General features: G+C 38.2%; 1 protein-coding gene across 8 annotated transcripts in view; it reads left to right on the top strand.

Annotated features, from left to right (window-relative positions):
• LOC141405569 (G-protein coupled receptor dmsr-1) overlaps positions 1–23758 on the top strand; it is a 344854-nt gene that overhangs the window by 23090 nt on the left and 298006 nt on the right. For 3 of the 8 annotated variants that reach the window (XM_073990081.1, XM_073990077.1, XM_073990080.1), the window contains exon 1: positions 10643–10800. The exons of 4 other annotated variants lie outside the window; for them this stretch is intronic. The gene's annotated coding sequence lies outside the window, so the exon portion shown is untranslated. Of the gene's footprint in view, positions 1–10642; positions 10801–23758 lie in introns of those variants that run through there. One more of the 8 variants, XM_073990075.1, reaches the window with a different exon arrangement.

Raw genomic sequence — 23758 nt, 5'->3', positions numbered from 1 at the left:
ATAAACGTGGATTTTTTAAATAATATTTTTCAACCATCCACAGACAAATAAACGTGGATTTTTTAAAGAATATCCACGTTCATTTGACATCTTGTATACACACCCTAAAGAAAGGATACTCCTTGTAAACACACCTTGTAAGCACAACGGTGCTTCTATAGACACTTTCTGAAAGAAAGTTTGCTTCTATAGACCCTTTCTGAAAATAAACCCTGTCTGCAACACCATTTGAGTTGAAAGAGGGGCCAAGCTAATTCCTTGTTTTTGCCACATTAATGCCCGTCCCCGGAAGAATGGAGTTAACCACGAACAAAATATGACGTTTTTATCAGAATCACATGGGACTTCGATGACAATTTCTAAACAATCCTTGAACAGTTCCATCGCTTATTTCATATTATATCGATTGGTATTTCCAATGAACTTAAATTTGTTCAAAATTCCTGGTCGCAATAATAAAGTAGAAAATCAATATAAGCAAAACTGGTCAAGGGCACATGCAGTTCCAAAAGTTTTATTGTTTTTGGTGATATGAAATGATATGAATTGCTTAGGATTTGTATATGTGTATGTTGCCTGTGTGCGCTTGACTATTGGGAATTAACCTCGTTGAATTTCAAACTATATTTATTCAATTCCAAATATAACAACAGAAAAGAAAATGGTTATAACCATTCCCATGCAGACAAATTTTTAATGTTGAAATGCCTTTAAGGTAACCATAGCTTCGAAGTGAACATTGTACGAATAATTCAAAATTTACAGCCTGATGTTGTTTTTAAGAATCGAATTTGTTATCGACTTTCAATGGTTTTAAGAAGAACTGAGCTAATGTTCATTGTTGGCGTGAAATAGTAACACGTACATATGTATGTGTACATATAACTTAATTTCACACTACCAATTAGTAACTGCACAAATCGTTTTAAAATCTATCAATAACAAATTTTATAAATTTTTTTGGGAAATCGGCATGATGTTGTCGTTGCTATTGTAACAATATATGCTATGTAAGTTCATTTCTATACCCTCATCAATGAACGGAAAGAAACAAAACGATTCCCGTACCAATCACACAACGCCACAAATTTTTCAGCTTCTCTGTATCGTTTCATTCTCACAACCAAAACAAAAACACAAACTTTTCTACGTAAAAAGATGGAAACCGTACGATTGGTGAAATGTAACTTCGGCTATGCTTTGCCAAGTTGTTTCATTCACCACCGAAACGACAAGTATTTTTGGGAAACGTTTGCCGTGCGTTATGGTCAATGACACACTCAGACACACACACACACACACATGTGATGCTTAACAACCTTATAAGTTAGCATCAGCATAGCACAGTGAATTTTATCAACCACCAAACGTTTTTGATTTATTCACATGTGTTAAGTACTATTTAGTTTTCTATCTGTTGTTGTGGAGTTGAGTACTTTTCGCTTTTCGTTTTGTTCGTACTCACGAATGTAAACAAAACGAAACTAAACAGCGAGCTCGGCCAACGAGGGTTATGTTTCGTTTTGTATTGTTCCTATGGAAAATACGAAACGAAACGATTGGAAATTTTATTTAAAGTATTTTTACGTACTCTGACCCTCATATTTTGTCCAAACTTAGTTTGAATTCGAAGATAAGCCATATCGGTCAACTCCTTCAGGTACCTCTCCAACAAAAGATAAATTTTTTCGTTAAAATTGGGCGCACGATAAATCTTGAAGGTCCATACTTTGCACATCATAATATTTTTACGAGACACACATCAGGTTCGAATATGGCACCACTTCGGGTACCTCAATTAAGAAAAAGCGGAGTTTAAGAACTGCCCTCGAATCGCTTGGTTTTTTGCAACTACTTGTATTCGCTGACCCCATTACGATGGTACATATCTTTTTTGGGGGCAGGTACATACGCCCTAAGAAAATGACCCGAAAGCTGTAAATAATCCTACGGCACTTTCGAACTGATCAACTTTCGAACTGATCAACCGATTTGATCCAAAATTTGGCCTTCGTAATAGTTTGCCCAAACTTATTTTTAGTTCGGAGATGGGCAGTATCAGTCCCCAACTTTCGGTACCTCCCCCACAAATGTTAAAAAAGTCACTAAAATGCTACGCATGATCTCCTGAACGGAACGACAACATTGAATCTCCTAATGTTTTATCCAAATTTAGTTTCATCCGCATCGATCTTCTCCACAAAAGTTTAACATTTTTGTTTAAGTACAGTTTAGGGCCTGTTCGAGGATCCTTTGGAAATTTATATTGCGTTTTTCATGGGCAAGTCCATGCTTCCTGACATATTGGTACGAAAGTTCTAAGTTATACGGTGACCAACTTACTTCCACCATAAGATCCATTTCCAAAATGAACTATGTCGGTCCATGCCACCTCGGCAACACTTTAAAGCTTTAGTCCTAATCCACATTTTTCCGCAAGTTCAAATGTTCAAAAAGGGCCACACAATTCTGAAACCTCCCTAAATACGAATTCATAACATTTGAGGAAAAGGATTTTGATTGTGTAGCCGGTAGTGGATCTGTCCGCGTTAGTCTGCTCATTGTCCTCAAACTGCAAAAAGTGTTTGACAGTATCAAAGGATTTTGATAAGTTGCTCTACTTAAGTCCTCGACTCGGAGATGGTGTGGAGCACTGTTGTCGCGCTTCGCTGCATACGAAACGCATGCGGAAGATCGGCAACTGGATAGCGATTGCTCGCTTCGCTCCTGGGAAGGAGTGAAGCATCAAGAATCTTTGCTCCTGGTGGCAAAAGCGAGATCGGTCTGTCCGACTGACCTTTTCTAGCGTCCTTAACTTGATTCAGAAGTGTTAACACTCTGCCCATTTTCTTCCAGACTACGGTCTCGATGTGGTTGGCTAGCAATATAAGAACTAGCAAACTATCGGTAGGGCAACTATCGTTTTGCCGTCGTAAAACAAAGGTTACGTTGACCTCCAAAAGAAGTTAACCCAAATAACTTCTGTTGGTGGCCAAAGTTAACCTAAATAACTTCGTTTGAAGGCCAACGTAACATTTGTTTTACGACGGTAATCAAAACGATAGTCGGACTATCGATAGTTTGCCAACAGGTATATAACTCACCTATAGCAATGATAATATCTGGGAGAGTCCTTTCTGGTACCAGAACATCCGAAGGGTGGGGAACACCCTTCTGAACCTAGCCCAATTAGAATTTCCATGATTATTTCATTAATCATGCAGCATTCAGAGATCATGAAATCGGGCAGTCAGCTAAAGAAGACAATTATGTTGAAACATCATTTTTTTCAAACCAGGTCACGGTGCTCTTGAATTAAATTTAAATGGAAGGTGCTTACACCTGGGATGTTTTTGCGGATTCTGAAACCAAAATGTTCATAGATAAAAAAATTAAAAAAACTAAAAAATCGCCGGAGCTCTTTTTAAATAAATCGCGATTCAAGTCGGCATTTTTAAGGGTTTTTCCGGTTTTCACGATTTTGCTTAGAAGCCACAAGTCCTATTGAAGTGGTACTAAAGAACATTTTGTAGCAATGAAAATTCTGTACAACATTGATATTTTCCTAGGTTTTACCATTTCTGAGATATAGAGGTTCAGATCAAACTTTCAGATTTTTTTCATAGGTCTTCAGGATTTAGCTTGAAAACTGCAACTCCTTTCGAAATGGGACCAAAAAAGTTGTTGCTGTAAAAATTCTCTACAAGATTGGCTTTCGCCATTTTTTCCTTGGTTGTACCGTTTTTGAGATATATAGGTTTAAGTTGACATGAAATTGTTTTATAAGGAGGCGATACAGTCAATCCATTGTCTTAATTTGAACTTCTATATCACAATAACGGTAAAAACTACGAAGATATCATAAGAATCAATCTTGTAGAGAATTTTCATAGCTACCACATTTTCTGTAGTCCCATTTCAATAGGACTTGCGGTTTCCAAGTAAAATCGTGAAAACCTGAAAAACCCTCAAAAATGTCAACTTGAATCGCGATTTGTTCAAAAAGCGCTTCGGCGATATTTTAGTTTTTTTATTTTTCTCACATATAAACATTGTAGTTTCAGAATCAGCAAAAACTTCCGAGGTGTAAGCACCTTCCATTTAAATTTGATTCAAGAGCACCGTGAGGTGACACGATGCTTATATCTGGCAAACGGTGACACTCTCCACTAATTATGGTAGGGGCGTACTCATGAGTCCTGTATAACGTAGGGATATCAATCTGCTCAGCCAGATATTAATCTAGTCATTACCCAGGACCGAATGTTACAAATCATTATGAGCAGTAATGTCCACGTAGACCCATCGGTGATGCCCTTCCTAAATCGGGCTAATGTTGGGATTCTCTGGCGCATTTTTTGGTTATCGACAAAAATCCTTAAAATCAAAATGCTTATCATTTCGGTAGTTAACGATATTAATCGGGAAGTTAGCGACCAATAAAAAGCAGTCGCAAAATTCTATTCATAATTTTGCGTTTAAATTTGACCGATTTTTGTCGGTAACCAAAAAATGCCCTATAGAATCCCACTACTGGCCGGCATCGTGGTTTATCGTGGCGTATACTGTATACGTCCCTAAAAATATTCACATAAGTAGAATAAAGCATACGCCAGGGAATACGGAGACAGATGACGGTTCGACTTTTATTCCCAACATAACAACAACAGCATAACAATATAGAATTCATAAGTGTTCTAGCTAGGGTAATCTATGTCATGCGTATTGTAGGAAGAACCTATACCTGTTTTTCCATAGACGACCTGTGAGAGGTCTTCATTCTATAGAAGGCCTCTAAAATGTGTTATTTTTTTACAGAAAACCTGTTCTTCTATTGAATGGTTTTCTTCTGTATAGATGACATGCGAAAGTTTTTCTATATGTAGAAGACCTGTGAAAAGTGTTCTATATATAGGAGACCATTGCAGGGTATTCTATCTATAAAGGACCTGCAAAATGTCTTCCAGTTGTAGAAAACCTGCAAAAGGTCTTCCATCTATAGAAGATAAGAGAAAGGTCTTCTATCTATAGGAGACTAGTGAAGGGTATTCTACCTATAGAAGACCTGTGAGAGGTCTTCTATCAGGCCTGTAAAGGAATTCTGTAACAATTTTTTTGGTTACCAACAATAGTTGGTAAAATAAAAACGTAAAATTATGAATGAAAAGTGTAAATAAATTGGTAATATTAAAAGTTATGGACTCCTAAAAATTTCCACTTACCGACTTTTGTCAGCAATTCTGTCGTTTACTAGTTACAGAATCGAACTACGATAGGAGACTAGTGGATGTAATTTTTCTCTCAATGACCTGTGAAAGGTCTTTCATCTATAGAAGACCTATAAAAGGTGGAGGGTATTCTATCTATCAAAGACCCTTGAAAGGTCTTCTATCTACAGGAGACCAGTGGAGGGTATTCTACCTATAGAAGTCATGTGTAAGATCTTCTTTTTATGGGAGATTTGCGCAAACATTTTGAATGGTTTTCTTTAATATATGTAGAAGACCTGCGAAATGCATTTCGCCAATATAATACTTTTGAACGTTCTTCTTTCTATAGAAGACCAGTAGCAGGGTTCTCTTTTATATGTATTGAAGACCTGTGAGAGATCTTTTACCTATGGAATATCTGTAAACGGTCATATTGAGATCTGTGAAGAGTCTTCTTCCATATAGAGGACCTGTGCATGGTGTTCTTTATATAGAACACCTATTAATAGAAGACATGCGGAAGGCCTTCTTTTTAACAAAGACTTGTGGAAATTCTTCTTCTGCAAAGAAAACAAGTATTTTACTTTTTATACCATCTGCCTTTAGGCTACACCTTCTTACGACCAAAATGTGCCTCATCGAAATAAGTATTTTAGACCCCAAGAATGTCCATTTCATATAATTTGGGGTGTATTTAGCAATATCTGTCTGGCAAGCTGCAGCGACCGATAACTCTAGAATGTATCAACCGATTCGGTCCAAAATATGGCCTTCGTAATATTTTGTCCAAACTTAGTTTAAGTTCGAAGATGGACCATATCAGTTCACTCTTTCGGGTACCTTCTATATAGTACGGGTTCGAATATAGAAAACATCGATCCACTCCTTCATGTACCTCCTACACAAATTTCGGAAGAAGTAAAGTTTAAGAACCATCTCGGATCGTTTTAAATTTTTTCAGCAGATTGTCATTGCGACCCCTTTACGACGGTACAATTCTTGGACAATTTCATACTTCCTGAGATAATGGCCTAAAAGCTTCAAGAAACCTTGACGGCACCAACTAATATCCGCATGATAACTCTCGCAGTTGCACATCGTATCGGTCCAGTCCATCGGGTACCCTTCACACAAAATTTGGAAAAAGTGCAGTATAACAGTTCGTCTCGGAATGTTTTGAAATTTCTTAAAAAAGTTATTCTTGCGAGCCCTAGTACGACGGCGCAATTTTTTTCGAGACTAGTCCACACTTTCTGTGATAATGGCCCAAAAATCTCAAAAAAACCTGCCGGCACCAACTAAGCTGCGTAGTAAGTAAGATAAGATAGTAAGATAAACCGATTTGGCCCAAACGTTGTACATCGTACTATTTCTTACAGCTACGAACCACCCTTTCGGGTACGCCCCAAACGAAGTTTGGAAAGAGTGCATTTCAAGGACTCGTCTGGGATAGTTTTTAAATTTTTGGCCACATGTTGTGTATGTGGCCCTAGTTAGGACTGTACAATTTTTTCGGGGGCAAATCCACACTTCCTGACAAAATGGCTCGAAAAGTGTAAAAAGCCATATGTCACCATGGGTAGTGGCTGCAGCGTTCGATAACTCTCGAACGAATCAGCTGATTCGGACCAAAATTTGTCCTTTGTAATAATTTGTCCAAACTTAGTTTATTTTCCAAGATGGTTCATATCATACCTTCCCCACAAATACCTGAAATCGGGCGGTACCGTTAAATGGGGACTATACCAAAACGTGGACCGATATAGCCCATCATCGAACTTGACCATTCTGCAAACAAACGACGCATCTTCCCAAAATTTCAGTGTCCTATGCCAATATTTTTGTGAATGCTAGAGTGATTACCACAGACGGACGGAAGGATGGACGGACGGACATGGATAGATCGGCTCAGAATTTCACCCTGCTGAAGAATATATATCGTCTGCTCCGTCGGAAAAGGTCGTAAGTCCACTTTTTTTGGAAATCGCGTTTTTGATACAGGATGATAGTACAAGTCAAAACACGTCGTATGATACAAAGAAAATGGTTGTATGTCGCGTTTTTCTATATGTTTTGCCCTTGTCGGAAAAGGTCGTAAGTCCACAAAACGTACAAATTTGAGTACGAAATGGTCGTAAGTCCACAGGAAAATATATAATTTAACAGAATACTACAGCTAATGTAGTTCCGATATAATGTTTAACGTCATCCATGCTTGGGATACAATGTAAAGAACTAGCCTACACCTTTGGATGAAAATCGGATGATATTTGGCGGAACCTGTGGACCAAACTTTTGAACAAAAATGTGATAATTTCTATATTGCAACGAAAATTTACATTTGAAATCTATTTTCCCCAATAGCGATTGATACAAATTGGGATGCTGTATGTGTTCAAATACCTCATAAATTTTTACTGTTTTTATTGTCGTAAATCTTACTTAACTATGTGGTAATTTGAGGTTTCTCTAGGGACATTTATTCACATAACGAGATTAGCTTGTATTCTGAATTCAATAAAGTAATACCTTCTCACGGGCGGGTAAGTGCAATGTTCATATTATTAAATGATTCTAAAATAATATTTGATTGAAATGTTGTTAAACTAAGAAGACAATATGGTTTTTGCTAACAAAGAGCAGTATGAATTTGGAATGGAATTAGACGATGGTGTAATGGGTCTAGTTGCCTATGATTTTCACGGTGATTCTGAAAGCTCTGATGATAAACTTTCTAAACGCAGGAAGACATTACATGCTGAAGATTCTACATTGTTTGCAGACAAAAACAAAAGATGCAGGGAGTTGGGGCAGAACTACGTGGGAAGACAAAAAAGGACACTATTTGGGATTACAATGTAGCTAAAAAAACCACGGACATTAACGGAATTAATCATGAAATTTAATTGAAGGAAAAGGTCGTAGGGCAAAAATGCAAGGTCTTATGTACAACGTGTCATGTTTTATATTAAATATTATCCGAACCGGTCCACGTTGCGTCAATACCAAACATCTTAGAAGTAATAGAAACTTCTATACCAAATCACGAAGATCTATCTTAAAAATTGCGAGCTGTATATTAATTTCAAAAGACGGACAGACGGTCATGGTTATACCGACTTAGAATTTTACTCTGATCAAGAATATATAGGGTCTCCGCTGAATATATCGATATGTTACAAACTGAATGACAAATTTAATTATACATGGAGGGTATTAGGTTTATGGTTTATGCAGTTTTAACATACCGACAAATAACTGATGACTTGAGGCATGCCGACTGTGTCCCTCTTCATATAATGTATATTATATACCTGATGAAACTATAGCTATCGATATGTTGCCTTCTAATCTAAACACTTGTATTCCAATAAGACCAAAGCTTCCTTATGCATAACATCTAGTATTTCCATTGATTTGTAGCATATTTAAGAAAGTGGGAGTGGTCGGGTCTTATTTTCGTTCGTAAGTTTTATATATAGCGCATTTAAAATATAGGGCACAGGTGTTACCCGCTCCACCGAAATTCAACAAAATATATAGCCTACTTCCACCATGGGACATCCCTCTGCATAATCTGAAAATTACATGGAATAAGTACATAGGGTGGGAGATTCAACAACCGTTGCTTCGCAAATTAATTTACTCCGATACTTTCACATTTTTTGCGAAAACGCTTTTTTTTAAATAGGGCCTGCCCCGCCACATCCTAAATTCAAGAAAATATAAAGCATATTTTCACCTCGGTTGTTCCTTGTATATTCTTTGAATTTAAAAAAAATCGGTTCAGACGTTTTTGAGTCTATGCGGAACATACACACATTGTTTTTTATATATAAGATTTCACCCAAAAGTGCTGGTCCATTAAACCCGCTAATAATTATCTCATCACCATGTTAAATTGCAAGCTTATTCTTTGTCTAAAACTCAAATCATTCTTAAAATTTCGTTCCGATCGGAATATTACTGCGATCTACAGGACAGCTACAAAGTCGGGTAACAATTGTGGGTTTGGTCCATTTCAAACCTCTCGATCATAACCAACATCTAATGGGGTTACTTCTGGTCGGAACCCGACCTTTCCACAAAACTTCGTGACGATCGGTCCAAAATTGAGGCCTTGAATTTTATTACAATTGTTAATGGATGGACGGACACACATAGATAGATCGCTTTATCTCGTCAAGATATGAAAAATGACAAGGGGAGGAGGTCTACGACGAATACTTCGCGATGTAACACGAATATTGGACAAAATAAACATATAATGCCCTTTCCACATTGTTTTATAATATATAAATATTTTATTTTAAAAACGTCCATAAATTGTAGGAAAAGGTCGTAAGTCCCTACAAAAATACAAAACTGTACAAGGAAAAGGTCGTAAGTCCAAAGACATCCAATTATCTCCTAAACGCGACGGAATTTTATCAAACAAAGTACAGGTATTGAAGCGGAATAAATAAACGAAGAATACTGTCTTTACCACCATAATAACATCTTTAATACAGAAAGCGCTGGAATGTTTTTTCTTCCTCCTGAAAAATTTATTGAAAGGGACTTACGACCTTTTCCGACGGAGCAGACGATATGCTTTATAGGGTTGCAAATGATTATTTCAATGCGTTACAAACGAAAAAAACAGACTTAATATATCCTCTGAACCTAATATAGTTTCACTTCGAAAATGGTCCACATGGGTCATCTCCTTAGGCTACATCCCCACAAATGTTGAACAATTTTGTTTAAGTGCAGTTTAAGGTCTGTTCGAGGATCCTTGGAAATTTTTACCGAAGCTACTCTTTGTGATCTTGTTTACAGTGGTAAAAAAGGTAAAAAGCTGTAACTCAAATGGCGGGAGGGCGCGCTATCTATCAAAAAGAAATGCCTCCTAAAATAAAATCCACTTCCAAAATGAACAATGCCGATGTATACCTTCAGGTACCTCTTTCTCCTCCTCCTCTACATATACGACTCTCCTGTTGTAGTTATTGTTCTTCGTACACATTAACTGTTGTTGTTGTTGTTTTCAATCGATGAAATACGACAACAATAGTAATTCTGTTTTGAGACAATTATGACAAGGTCACACACATTAATTCTGTCACACGTTCGGTTCCCTTACTTTTACTCTTCACATTGACTGGGGGCAAAGGTTTCACAGCTGTTGGTGGCAGTAGACCATATTAAGAGGCCATAAAATACCTATTAACTTACTTTTCGAAAGGCAATTGGCAAAATGTAAACAAACAACCGGTGGAATAGGCAGCACGTGTTGCTTGTAGTGTAGAAAATTGTTGTCCAAAAAGCGCATGCTCTCTCTCCAATTCTCTGAGAACCTGCACACCTCACCTAACATATTCCAATAACGTATTATTGCGTTATTGTAAATAATGTACCAAACCATCTGTTAGCTCGAATGGTCCTTCGTTAGTTCTAAATAATTGTTGGTTACAAACTAACTTTGTCGCGTGCATTATGGCGGGATGTTTAAACAAATTTGTTGACTAACTAATGGATTTCGGCTTCATTAAATTCTACGACTTTTTAACGTGAAACCAAATGAAATGTGAAATTAATGTGAAAAGTTGTAAGTGATCATTTTTAATGAAGACAACAAATCTAACTATGGACATTAGGGTTATAATTTTTTGGTAGTTTTTGCAAATATTAAAACCTACCACCACACAGTTGTGTAGGGCATGAACAAACGGGCATTTTTTGAAAATCGCTTTCAGTGTGGAGATCTTTTTCCGCCGAATGGCAAAAATATGGCTTTTTATTAATTAAAATCCCCCGCATGTTACTGAAGTGGTATTTTTTGGTTATAACCCTAATATATTTATAAATAAAAATCAAATAGCGTTCTTTGGTAATTGCATCAGTTTAGAACGGCTGAATCGATTTCGATATTTTTTAATGTTGGTCATATCCAAACTTAGGGTTTTATGGAAAGAAAAATTGACCACGCCCACTCTTTTAAATATGTTATATCTACAATATTACTGAACCCACATTTTTGAAATTTTTAGAAATGAAATTCAGTAACTCATTTTTTGAGTTACCGAAAAAATCGGTCAAATAAAAACGCAAAATGAAATGAATGAAAATTTTCAATAAAAGTAGACAACACTGTTGACATCGATAGGACTTAACGACAACTTTTTCTTTTTTTGTTGTTAACTCACCAAAAAATTTTGTTAATTACCGAAGTTATAAGCTTTTTAATGTTTCCAATGTTTATCGGTAACTCAAAAAAAAAAAAAAATAGTTACAGAATTCTACTACAGGGATGCCCCCTGTGAAATTAACAATCAATACGTCGGGCCAGCAACGCCGATCCGGGTCTGCTGGTACATACATATAAGTATGTATGTACACATGTCATATATGCATTGAATTGAAATTGCAACAAATTTTAAATTTTATTTTACAAAAATTTTTGATAATTGATTATTTATTTATTAAAAATTGTTTTTTTTTTTGTTGTCGTTGTTGTTTCTTTCTAAAAATAACAACAAATGCCAATTATGTGAATATTTTGAATAGCAATGATTGCTTGTGCCTGCCTACTCGTGTGGGTGTGTGTTTGTTTAAATTTCAGTGTTCAATGAATGAGAAAAAATTAAAAAAAATCTACACAAAATATCGACAGCAACAACAACAACCATACACAATAAACAATTAAATAAATTTTCTTAATTGCAATAACATTTTCTAAATATTAACACTGGCCTACAAAAAAATGAGATATTCACAGCATAAGACTCACAGCGAGCATTTCGAGCGCAGTCATATGGCTCAATTTAATTTTGTTCTTTCTTCAATATGGGGGCTAAACTTGACTTTACCGCTGGGAACCGCGAATGCCAAACAACAGATACTAAATTTCTCAAAACACCGAAAACCGGGAGCTACCGTTACATAGGACTATACATAAACATGGACCTATGCTGACCATTTTTGGCGGAAAAGTTTCGTGATTGCAGGGAACCTCATCTGTTAAATATCGATTTGACCGATGGGAAGATTAGGTAATCAACTCTATAGACGCACCCATTGAAGCACCCTTTATTTCAGAAAGGGCCTCGAGAAGCACAATTTATTTCAGAAAGGGCCTCGAGAAGCACCCTTTATTTCAGAAAGGGCCTCGAGAAGCACCCTTTATTTCAGAAAGGGCCTCGAGAAGCACCCTTTATTTCAGAAAGGGCCTCGAGAAGCACCCTTCCTTCCAGAATGGGTATATTGAGGCACCCTTTCTTTTAGAAAGGGTTCATAAAAGCACCCTTTCTTTTAGAAAGGGCCTCGAGAAACACCCTTCCTTTCAGAATGGGTCTATAGAGGCACCCTTTCTTTCAGAAAGGGTTCATAGAAGCACCCTTTCTTTCAGAAAGGGTTCATAGAAGCACCCTTTCTTTCAGAAAGGGTTCATAGAAGCACCCTTTCCTTCAGAAAGGGTTCATAGAAGCACCCTTTCCTTCAGAAAGGGTTCATAGAGGCACCCTTTCCTTCAGAAAGGGTTCATAGAAGCAACCATTCCTTCAGAAAGGGTTCATAGAAGCACCCTTTCCTTCAGAAAGGGTTCATAGAAGCACCCTTTCCTTCAGAAAGGATTCATAGAAGCACCCTTTCCTTCAGAAAGGGTTCATAGAAGCACCCTTTCCTTCAGAAAGGGTTCATAGAAGCACCCTTTCCTTCAGAAAGGGTCCATAGAAGCACCCTTTCTTTCAGAAAGGGTCCATAGAAGCACCCTTTCTTTCAGAAAGGGTCCATAGAAGCACCCTTTCCTTCAGAAAGGGTTCATAGAAGCACCCTTTCCTTCAGAAAGGGTTCATAGAAGCACCCTTTCCTTCAGAAAGGGTTCATAGAAGCACCCTTTCCTTCAGAAAGGGTTCATAGAAGCACCCTTTCCTTCAGAAAGGGTTCATAGAAGCACCCTTTCCTTCAGAAAGGGTTCATAGAAGCACCCTTTCCTTCAGAAAGGGTTCATAGAAGCACCCTTTCCTTCAGAAAGGGTTCATAGAAGCACCCTTTCCTTCAGAAAGGGTTCATAGAAGCACCCTTTCCTTCAGAAAGGGTTCATAGAAGCACCCTTTCCTTCAGAAAGGGTTCATAGAAGCACCCTTTCCTTCAGAAAGGGTTCATAGAAACACCCTTTCCTTCAGAAAGGGTTCATAGAAGCACCCTTTCCTTCAGAAAGGGTTCATAGAAGCACCCTTTCCTTCAGAAAGGGTTCATAGAAGCACCCTTTCCTTCAGAAAGGGTTCATAGAAGCACCCTTTCCTTCAGAAAGGGTTCATAGAAGCAACCTTTCCTTCAGAAAGGGTTCATAGAAGCACCCTTTCCTTCAGAAAGGGTTCATAGAAGCACCCTTTCCTTCAGAAAGGGTTCATAGAAGCACCCTTTCCTTCAGAAAGGGTTCATAGAAGCACCCTTTCCTTCAGAAAGGGTTCATAGAAGCACCCTTTCCTTCAGAAAGGGTTCATAGAAGCACCCCTTCCTTCAGAAAGGGTTCATAGAAGCACCCCTTCCTTCAGAAAAGGGTTCATAGAAGCACCCTTTCTCTTAGAAAGGGTCTATAGAAGCACCCTTTCTCTTAGAAAGGGTCTATAGAAGCACCCTTTCTCTTAGAAAGGGTCTATAGAAGCACCCTTTCTCTTAGAAAGGGTCTATAGAAGCACCTTTTCTTTCAGAAAGGGTCTGTGGAAGCACTCTTTATTTCAGAAAGGGTCTGTGGAAGCACCCTTTCTTTCAGAAAGGATCCATAGAACCAACATTTCTTTTAGAAAGTGTCTATAGAAACACCCCTTTCTTTCCGAAAGGGTCTATAGAAGCACCCTTTCCTTCCGAAAGAGTTTATAAAAGCCCCCTTTCCTTCCGAAAGAGTTTATAAAAGCACCCCTTCATTCAGAAAGGGCCTATACAAGCACCGTTTCTTTCGGAAAGGGTCTATAAAAGCACCCCTTCATTCAGAAAGGGCCTATACATGCACCGTTTCTTTCGGAAAGGGTCTATAGAAGCACCCTTTCTTTCGGAAAGGGTCTATACAATCACCCTTTCTTTCAGAAAGGGAATATACAAGCACCGTTTCTTTTAGAAAGGGTCTATAGAAGCACCGTTTCTTTTAGAAAGGGTCTATAGAAGCACCGTTTCTTTTAGAAAGGGTCTATAGAAGCACCTTTTCTTTCAGAAATTGTCCATAGAAGCACCATTTCTTTCTGAAAGGGTATATAGAAGCAACCTTTCTTTCAGAAAGGGTCTATACAAGCGCCCTTTCTTTCAGAAAGTGTCTATACAAGCACTCTTTTTTCAGAAAGGGTCTATACAAGCGCCCTTTCTTTCAGAAAGTGTCTATACAAGCACCCTTTCTTTCAGAAAGGGTTTATACAAGCACCGTATCTTTCGGAACGGGCCTATACAAGCAACCTTTCTTTTAGAAAGGGTCTATACAAGCACCCTTTCTTTCAGAAAGGGTCCATAAAAATACCCTTTCTTTCAGTAGGGGTCTATAGAAGCACCCTTTTTCAGAAAGGGTCTATACAAGCACCCTTTCTTTCAGAAAGGGTCCATAAAAATACCCTTTCTTTCAGTAGGGGTCTATAGAAGCACCCTTTTTCAGAAAGGGTCTAAAGAAGCACCCTTTCTTTCAGAAAGGGTCTAAAGAAGCACAGTTTTTTCAGAAGGGGTCTGTAGAGGCTCCATTTCTTTCAGAAAGGGTCCCTACATGCACCCTTTCTTTCAGAAAGGGTCCCTACATGCACTCTTTCTTTCAGAAGAGGTCTATATAAGCGCACCCCTACTTTCAGAAAACGTCTATATAAGCGCACCCCTACTTTCAGAAAACGTCTATATAAGCGCACCCCTACTTTCAGAAAGGGTCCATAGAGACACCCTTTCTTTCAGAGCGGTCCAATAGAAGCACCCTTTCCTTCAGAGCGGTTCAATAGAAGCACCCTTTCCTTCAGAGCGGTTCAATAGAAGCACCCTTTCCTTCAGAGCGGTTCAAAAGAAGCACCCTTTCTTTCAGATAGGGTCTATAGAAGCACCCTTTCTTTCAGATAGGGTCTATAAAAGTACTCTTTCTATCTGAAAGGGTCTATAGAAGCACCTTTTCTTTCAGAAAGGGTCTGTAGAAGCACCCTTTCTTTCAGAAAGGGTCTGTAGAAGCACCCTTTCTTTCAGAGAGGTTCAATAGAAGCAACCTTTCTTTCAGTAAAGGTCTATAGAAGCACCCTTTCTTTCAGTAAGGGTAAATTGAAGCACCCTTTCTTTTAGAAAGGGTATACACAAGCATCATTTCTTTTAGAACAGGTCTATCGAAGTACCCTTTCTTTCAGAACGGGTCTATAGAAGCACCCTTTCTTTCAAAAAGGGTCTATAGAAACGCCCTTTCTTTCAGAACAGGTCTATTGAAGTTCCCTTTCTTTCAGAACGGGTCTATAGAAGCACCATTTCTTTCAGAAAGGGTCTATAGAAGCAACCTTTCTTTCAGAAAGGCTCTATAGAAGCACCATTTCTTTCAGAAAGGCTCTATAGAAGCATCATTTCTTTCAAAAAGGGCCTATGGAAGCACCTTTTCTTTTAGAAAGGGTATACACAAGCACCGTTTCTTTCAGAAAGGGTTTATAGAAGCACCCCTTCTTTCAGAAATGGTGTATAGAAGCATCCTCTCTTCCTGAAATGGTCTATAGAAGCACCCTTCCTTTCAAAAAGGGTCTATAGAAACGCCCTTTCTTTCCGAACGCGACTATTGAAGCACCGTTTCTTTCTAATTTTTATTTTTCGTAGTCTTGTGTACAGCATGAAAAACGAACAACAATTTGGCCATATCGGAAGAGAAGCTAAAACAAATATAAAGATGTTTTTTGTGTAAACAAATCTGTTATTGAAATAAAGAGAACTCAGAAAGTGAAACGTTAAAATAGCCATGCACAAAGTGGTGTTACTCACCAAACACGCCATCACCCCGCAGCCAGCCACCATCACATGGAACGCAACAAAGCAACAAGAAAAATGTAAGCGATTGAACAAAGCAAAAGTTCCACGGAACAAACGAAAATTGTTTAAATCCCCTTAAAATAATGAATTTATTTTAGCCACATTAAAGCCTTTTCGCAATAATCCCAAGCACTAAAACAATGCCAAGCACTTCAACGAAAAAGGGATTATTTATTTAAACAAAAGGCAAAATGTAGAAATTGACTTCACAAAATACGGTAAAACAAGAGAATAAAACCCCATTTATGAAAGAAATTATAAATTATTTAGAAATATTTTCGCTAATGAAAATATGCTAAACATTAAGACATGAAAGGCATGAAAGAAAGCCTTTCAGGCATTGTTTATATATTTTTGTTATGTTTTTGCTAAATTTGTTTTCAAATTGTTGTTTGTGATGCTACATGAGGGAAATAGAAGAGAAAAGAGGCAGAAATCATATAGGATTTAGTCAAGTGAAAGAACTGACATTACTCTCAGATAAGTATTTTGATGGTTGGTATGTCATAAAAAACAACAATGGTTGTGGAAAAATCCAAACCTTTCATAAACTTCAAGCAGATTTTTTTTACATTTTATCAGCAATTAAAATCTAAAACACTTGGTCTAATACCATTGGTCTTTTTTTCCGGGACATAAAGAATTTTTCTAAATTTGGCAAATGCCTTGATATCTCAGGAAATAATGCCACTGAAAGCAATTGCCGGGATAAACCCATTAGAAGGGTATATGTACTAAGGGACGTACCATGGAAACAAATAAAACATGTTCCAAGCCATAAGTGCAATTAAAGGAAACAAGTAACAAAGTATCAGTCGGCTTTGCCGACAGAGATATACCCTCAGCCTATGTTAATTGAAACTCTGAACTTTTGTGGGGGAGGTGCCATTTTATAAGTTTATAAGTTAAACTTTTAAACTTTTATAAGTTAAACTAAATTTGGACAAAATACTAAGATATCCAAAGTTTGGACCAAATTGGTTGCCCCATTCAAATTGGTTGCCCCATTTTTGTAACATTTTGACAAATGTTGGTGTGCAGTACCGGATGTTGTGGACCGGTATTGGACCAAATCGGTTGATCAGTTCGAGAGTTATAGTGCTCTCCAACCACTACATATGGTGCCATAGGGTTTTTTGCATCTTTCAGGCTGTTTTCTCAAAAAGTATGGACTTGGCCCTAAAAAAACTTCTACCGTTGCAATGAAGGCAGCAAATGCAACTTGCTTCAACAAAAATCAAAGTGATTCGAAAGCAGGTCGTAAAGTGAACTTATCCGAAATTTTGTGTGTCTGCGGACAGATCGAATGTATTTAGGTTCTTTTCAGAATTGCCGAAAAAAATGTGGATTAGTTCGAAATTGTTGCGGAGGAGGTACTTAAAGGAATGGACCAACTTGGTCCATTATGGATGAGGATCTTATTTTGGGAGTCATATATTTTCGATAGATATCGCGCCCATTAGTCATTTCAGTGGGTCATCGTATAACTTTTGGACCAGTATGACAGGAAGCATGGACTTTCCCACGGAAAAGATAATATCGCTTTAAATAGGATCATAACGAACAGCATCGGTATACATTTCCAAAGGATCTTCGACCAGACCCTAAACTGCACTTGGACACAAATATTGTATTGTTGTGGAGATGTACCCTATGGAGAGGACCGATATGGGCCATTTTAGAAGTTAAACTAAATTTGGGCAAAATGTTAAGAGTTTGGACCAAATTGGTTGCCCCTTTCAATAGATATCGTGAATAACATTTTGTGTTTCGGATGTAGCCGAAGGTGTGGAAAAATATAGTCCATATCCGAACCTGATCTATATCACTGTCCGACAGCCAGAATTAGATTTGAACCGGACTATATACGTTGGAAAATATAGGCAAAATGGAGTAAAATAGCATTTTTAATTTTTCGTTTTCTCATCGTTTTGACCTTTTAGAGGTCAAACAAATTTCAAAGGTCAACATTTTTCAAAAAAATATTTTAAATACTTGTACTCCCCGTACGATGCTGGTATTGGTGTCATATTAAAGAGGAGAGTATAGGCTTTATATAATTATTATAAATTATTGCATTCCAGGATAAAAAGGACATCAATAATATCCTTGAAAAATTAAGTCAAAAGTGAGCATTTTGGCAGGCGCATATCTTTTAAACCGCGAAGAATTTTAATTTGTTCATGGAGGCAAAGTTGTAGCTCTTGTCATAAAGAATACAAATTCTGGACACATGAAATCCACCAAACCTCATCTTCATCATCTTCTATAACTCTTTCTAGGTGTTTGACCTTGGCGATTTTGACCTTGAAAATTAGGTTTGGTGGATTTCATTTGTCCAGAATTGATGTTCTTTATGACAAGAGCTACAACTTTGCCTCCATGAGCAAATTAAAATTCTTCGCGGTTTAGGAGATATGCGCCTGCCAAAATGCTCACTTTTGACATAATTTTTCAAGGATATTTTGATGTCCTTTTTATCCGGGAATGCAATAATTTATTATTACTATATAAAGCATCGTACGACGATTACAAGTATTTAAAATATTTTTTTGAAAAATGTTGACCTTTGAAATTTGTTTGACCTCTAAAAGGTCAAAACGATGAGAAAACGAAAAATTAAAGATACCATTATACTCCATTTTGCCTATACTTTCAAACGTATATAGTCCGGTTCAAGTGTAACAACATTTTTTGAAAATTGTCGGACGGTGTATCTGGTAGATATATTGGGATGTGTAAAGTATGCACAAGAGTTATCATGCGCAAAATTTTTCTGAACATTTTTGAACTTTTGTGGGGGAGGTACCTAAAGGAGTGGACCGATATGGCATATCTTCGAACTGAAACTTAGTTTAAATAAAATATTACGAAGGCAACCTTTTGGACCAAATCAGATCCGTTCGAGACTTGTTTTGCGCTCCAACCATTACACACGGTGTCATTGGGTTCTTTAAACCTTTCAGGCTATTTTCTCAGAAACTATGGACGTGCCTCTGATGAAACTTATACCGTCGTATAGGGGACAGTGGATACAAGTTGCTTCAACAAAAATCAAAGTGATGCGAGAGCAGGTCTTAAAGTGAACTTATCCGAAATTTTGTGTGGGAGGTACCCGGAGGAGTGAACAAATATAGTCCATATTCGAACCTAATCTGTATCTGTTAGATTTAGGATGTGTAAAGTATGGACCACATCGATCAATCGGTGTATCTCCGACCTCACCGGCTTATTAGGGAAGCAGAAATTTGACCACGTCCACTTTTGTCAGGGAATGTACAGGGATGGCTCCCGAAACAGGCTACATATTTTGTTGAATTCCAGAGGGGACGCGGTACCTGCCCTATGCGGTATTTAAAAAAACGCTATATTTGCAAATAATACGAATGTATCGGTTTAAAAATTTACGATTTAATATACAATCCAGGTACTTTTTTGAAGCGTAAGGAACCGAACCGAGTTTCAGCATACATTTTGGGAGACAATGGGGTTGTTTGTATACCTTAGGTACATATTTGGAGCCAAATTACCGGACCACGCCCACTCTTTTCAATACATTATTTTTTGAAAACTACTGAACCTAATTTCATGCAATTTTCAGAAAACGTTCTGGAATGTCCCGTGGTTCAAAATTCCCTTTATTTATAGACAAATTTCCGGGGCTTATTGTTTTATAATTGCTATATTTGCTAAACTTATGAGTGCAAATTAATTTTCTAGACAACGGTGGTTGCGCCCCCGATCAAGAAGAATGATATATTTATAAATTTCCTTAAATAGTGAGGTTCAACGATCCATCAGCCATGAAAAACTAAAACATATAATTCTCAATAAGCTTGAGAAATCGACTTAACCATTTTTTTAAATTTTATAAATAATTAGATCGCTTTAGTAAACAGACAGGGGACATGGACGATAAGCATCAATGGTGATCTGAAAAAACTCACTTACTTACTTAGCTGGCCCATTACAGAACATTTGTTCATAGACCGAACTAAGAAAAGATCCCCAATTCTCTCTGTTTTGTGCTTCGCTTTCTGGAATACCGCGCCGTTTCATCTCTTCGTCCACTTGTTTGCTCCATCTAAGCTTAGGCCTGCCAATTCTGCGTGCCCCCCCATGTGGCCCGAATTTATACGCCTTTTTAGCGGGTTCATCATTGCTCATTCTTATGATATGGCCTAGCCAACGCAATCGCTGCATCTCGATACGTTTAACTATATTGATGTCGTTGTAGATCTTTCGAAGAATGTTTCTCTCAAACACGCCAAGCTCTGCCTTATCTGCTTGCGCAAGTACCCAGGCTTCGGAACCATACATCAGCACGGGTAGTATCAGTGTTTTGTAAAGCGTTATTTTTGTTTGACGAGTTGTGGCTTTGTTTTTGAAGTGCTTACTTAAGCCAAAGTAGTATACATTGGCCAATACAATTATTCTTTTTATTTCACAACTGATGTCGTTTGTTTTGTTTACGGCGGTGCCGAGGTATACGAAGTCTTTTACTACCTCAAAATTATAGGAACCAACTACAACAGTTGGTCCGATTTCAATGGACGCATTGCGCGTCGACACCATCAAATTGGTCTTCTCGCCGTTTACCGCCAGACCCATTTTAGCAGATTCTCCTTCGACCTTCATAAAGGTATCGGTTACTTCTTTTACTGATCGTTCCATGATGTCTATATCATTAGCATAAGCATGTAACTTGTGGCTATTTGTGTAGATTGTGCCACTTCTTTTGACGTTTGCCTCTCGAATAACCTTTTCCAGCAGGATGTTAAAGAGATCATACGAAAGGCTGTCTCCTTGCCTGAAACCTCTTTTGATACAAAACTCTTCGGAGGGGTTCTTTCCTTTTTTTAACTGAAGATCTTGTGTCAGTTAGAGTCATTTTACAAAGCCGAATGAGCTTTGCGGGGATACCGAATTCAGACATGGCTTGGAATACCTTTGAACGTAACGGGCTGTCGAAGGCTGCTTTATAATCGACAAAAAGGTGGTAGGTGTCGATCTGCATCTCTTGGGTCTTCTCCAGGATTTGCCGCAGGGTAAATATCTGGCCAATGGTGGACTTGCCAGGTCTAAGGCCGTATTGGTATGGTCCAATTATTTCGTTGACCATGGACTTTAGCCGTTCGCGCAATATCCCTGACACTATCTTGTAGGCTGTAAAGAGATGACTTATGCCCCTATAGTTGGAGCATAAAGGATGCTCAGGTTCCAATCGTCGGGTACGCGTCCTTCCTGCCAGACGGAGCTAACTAGCTGATGCGTACGTCTTATCAGCGTGTCGCCTCCGCTTTTAAACAGCTCGGCTGGTAGGCCATCAGCTCCTGCTGCCTTATTATTCTTCAGCCGGTTTATTGCTGTCTTTACCTCATCTTGGTCGGGTGGTATACATTCAGTACCATCTTCTGTGATTGGATCTGTGGTATCTTCGTCGACTTCGCTACTATTCGAAAAATGATCTTTCCATATCTTTAGCACACTATCTGCATCAGTAACCAAATTACCTTGCTGGTCTCTACAGGAGGATGTGCCAGTTTCAAAGCCATCAGTTTGATGTTTCACTCTTTGGTAGAATTTTCGGACTTCATTCTGTCTCCTGTACATCTCGAATTGTTCATACTCCCCCTTTTCCATCTCTCTCTTTTTTCCTGCGGAAAAGACGTTTCTCCTCTCTCCCGATACCTCTCTCGTGCGCTACGCGTTGCTACTGATTGTAAAGTAGCATTTTTCTCTTCGGTACCAGCACGACACTCCTGGTCATACCATGGATTCCTTGGTGGAGGTCTCTGGTATCCAAGTACTGATTTTGCGGTTGTTTGCATGAAGTGGACAATGTTTTGCCATTGTCCTGATATGTTATCGGGACGAGGAGTGCTTTAATTAAGCAGTTGGGCCAGTTGAGTGGAATATGCTGTGGCTATCTGTTGTGTTTGCAGCTTACCGATGTCCAACTTCCGTGTTGTGTCTGTTCGCACTTTGTTTGCTACGTTTAATCTGGTACGTACCTTTGCTGCAACAAGGTAGTGGGCCGAGTCTATGTTTGTACCTCGGAACGATCGTACATCCAACACGCTTGATGCATGTCTTCCATCTATCACAACGTGATCAATGTGATTTCTTGTTATTTGATCTGGCGACAGCCAGGTTCCCTTATGGACGTCGAGATGTTTAAATCTGGTACTGCTTACTACCATGTTTTCTGCAGCTGCAAAGTCTATCAGCCTCACACCGTTGTCAGATGTTTCACTGTGGAGACTGAATTTCCCTAGTGTTTGGCCAAAGATGTTATCCTTTCCAATTTTGCCATTAAAATCGCCTAGTATAATATTAATGTCATGGGCAGGGCAACGGCCATCTGTTTCTTCTAAGCGCTCGTAAAATATATCCTTGGTCTGTTCGTCCTTTTCTTCAGTGGGAGCATGAGCGCAAATATAGCTGATGTTGAAGAATTTTGCTTTTATTCGAATTGCAGCAAGTCTTTCATTCACTGGGGTGAAGCTGGAGACCAGATGTTTTAATTTCCGACCAATTACAAATCCGCAACCAAACTCATGCTTTGTGTCATGACAGCTATAATACAGTGCGTCACCTTTAGGTGTTGTTGTGACGCCTTTCCCGTTCCATCGTATTTCCTGTATGGCAGTAATGTCGGTCTTGTACTTTTCAAGTACATCTGCCAATGCGAAGACTGCACCTTCTCTATAAAGTGTGCGAACATTCCAGGATTCTTTTCTTTCGCTTTTTCATAGTAGGCTGTTATTTCTAGTGGAGGCTTACTAACCCGACGCCCAAACCCAAGCTTTTAACGTTCTAATGGATGAACGAGCGGCACATGTTAGGTCACTGCCTTTAACTGGTGTTAAAGGCAGTTCCCCAGGTGACACCACGGGGAGGTCACTGTTCACTTGAGATGAAAGAGGGACCAAGGTAAATCCTGGGCTTTGCTATGTTAAAGCCGGTCAGGACCGTTCCTTGGTATCTCCCATCCCCTAAGTCACCCTTGATGTGAAAAAACTACATATCTACAAATGTATATCCTTTGGCGTAATTGTCGTTTGCGTCAAAACTAAAATAGTGTTCACTGCCGTTTTTGTTTCAAAAACTTTTTCAATTAAAAAGAATAAATATCAATTCGAAACTAACTTTCTTTCTTTGAATCGTTTTGGATTTTATTTCGTCTGTAAACAATTTTATTTTAAGTTATTGAGACAAACGAAAACTTGTTAAAATGTAAAATGTGGCATAAATAATGTTAAAAGAAAATTGTACTTACGTAAATATTTTTCCCTCATCATCAAAGTAGCCAGGGACAATGGGTAAAATGGAGCAAATGTGTCCATTGACCTCCCCAGTAAAATATGCATTTCAAATTTCCCACAATTTCCTTTAATAAGTTCCATTTTCTTGATTGTCATTTAGAAAATGTGAATGGAAATATGAATGTACATACATACATATGTAGTGGTAAACTTCATTGTGAAATTTGTTGACATTCTTGACCTGTAGTTTCCGTCGTCGTCTGATTGCCGTTATCACTGTTG

Source organism: Musca autumnalis, unplaced genomic scaffold (genome assembly GCF_047663935.1).
Source record: "Musca autumnalis isolate F117 unplaced genomic scaffold, ASM4766393v1 scaffold_5, whole genome shotgun sequence".
NCBI lineage: Eukaryota > Metazoa > Arthropoda > Insecta > Diptera > Muscidae > Musca > Musca autumnalis.
The sequence above is the reverse complement of the archived record's forward strand: the minus strand, read 5'-3'. Positions and strand labels throughout refer to the sequence as shown.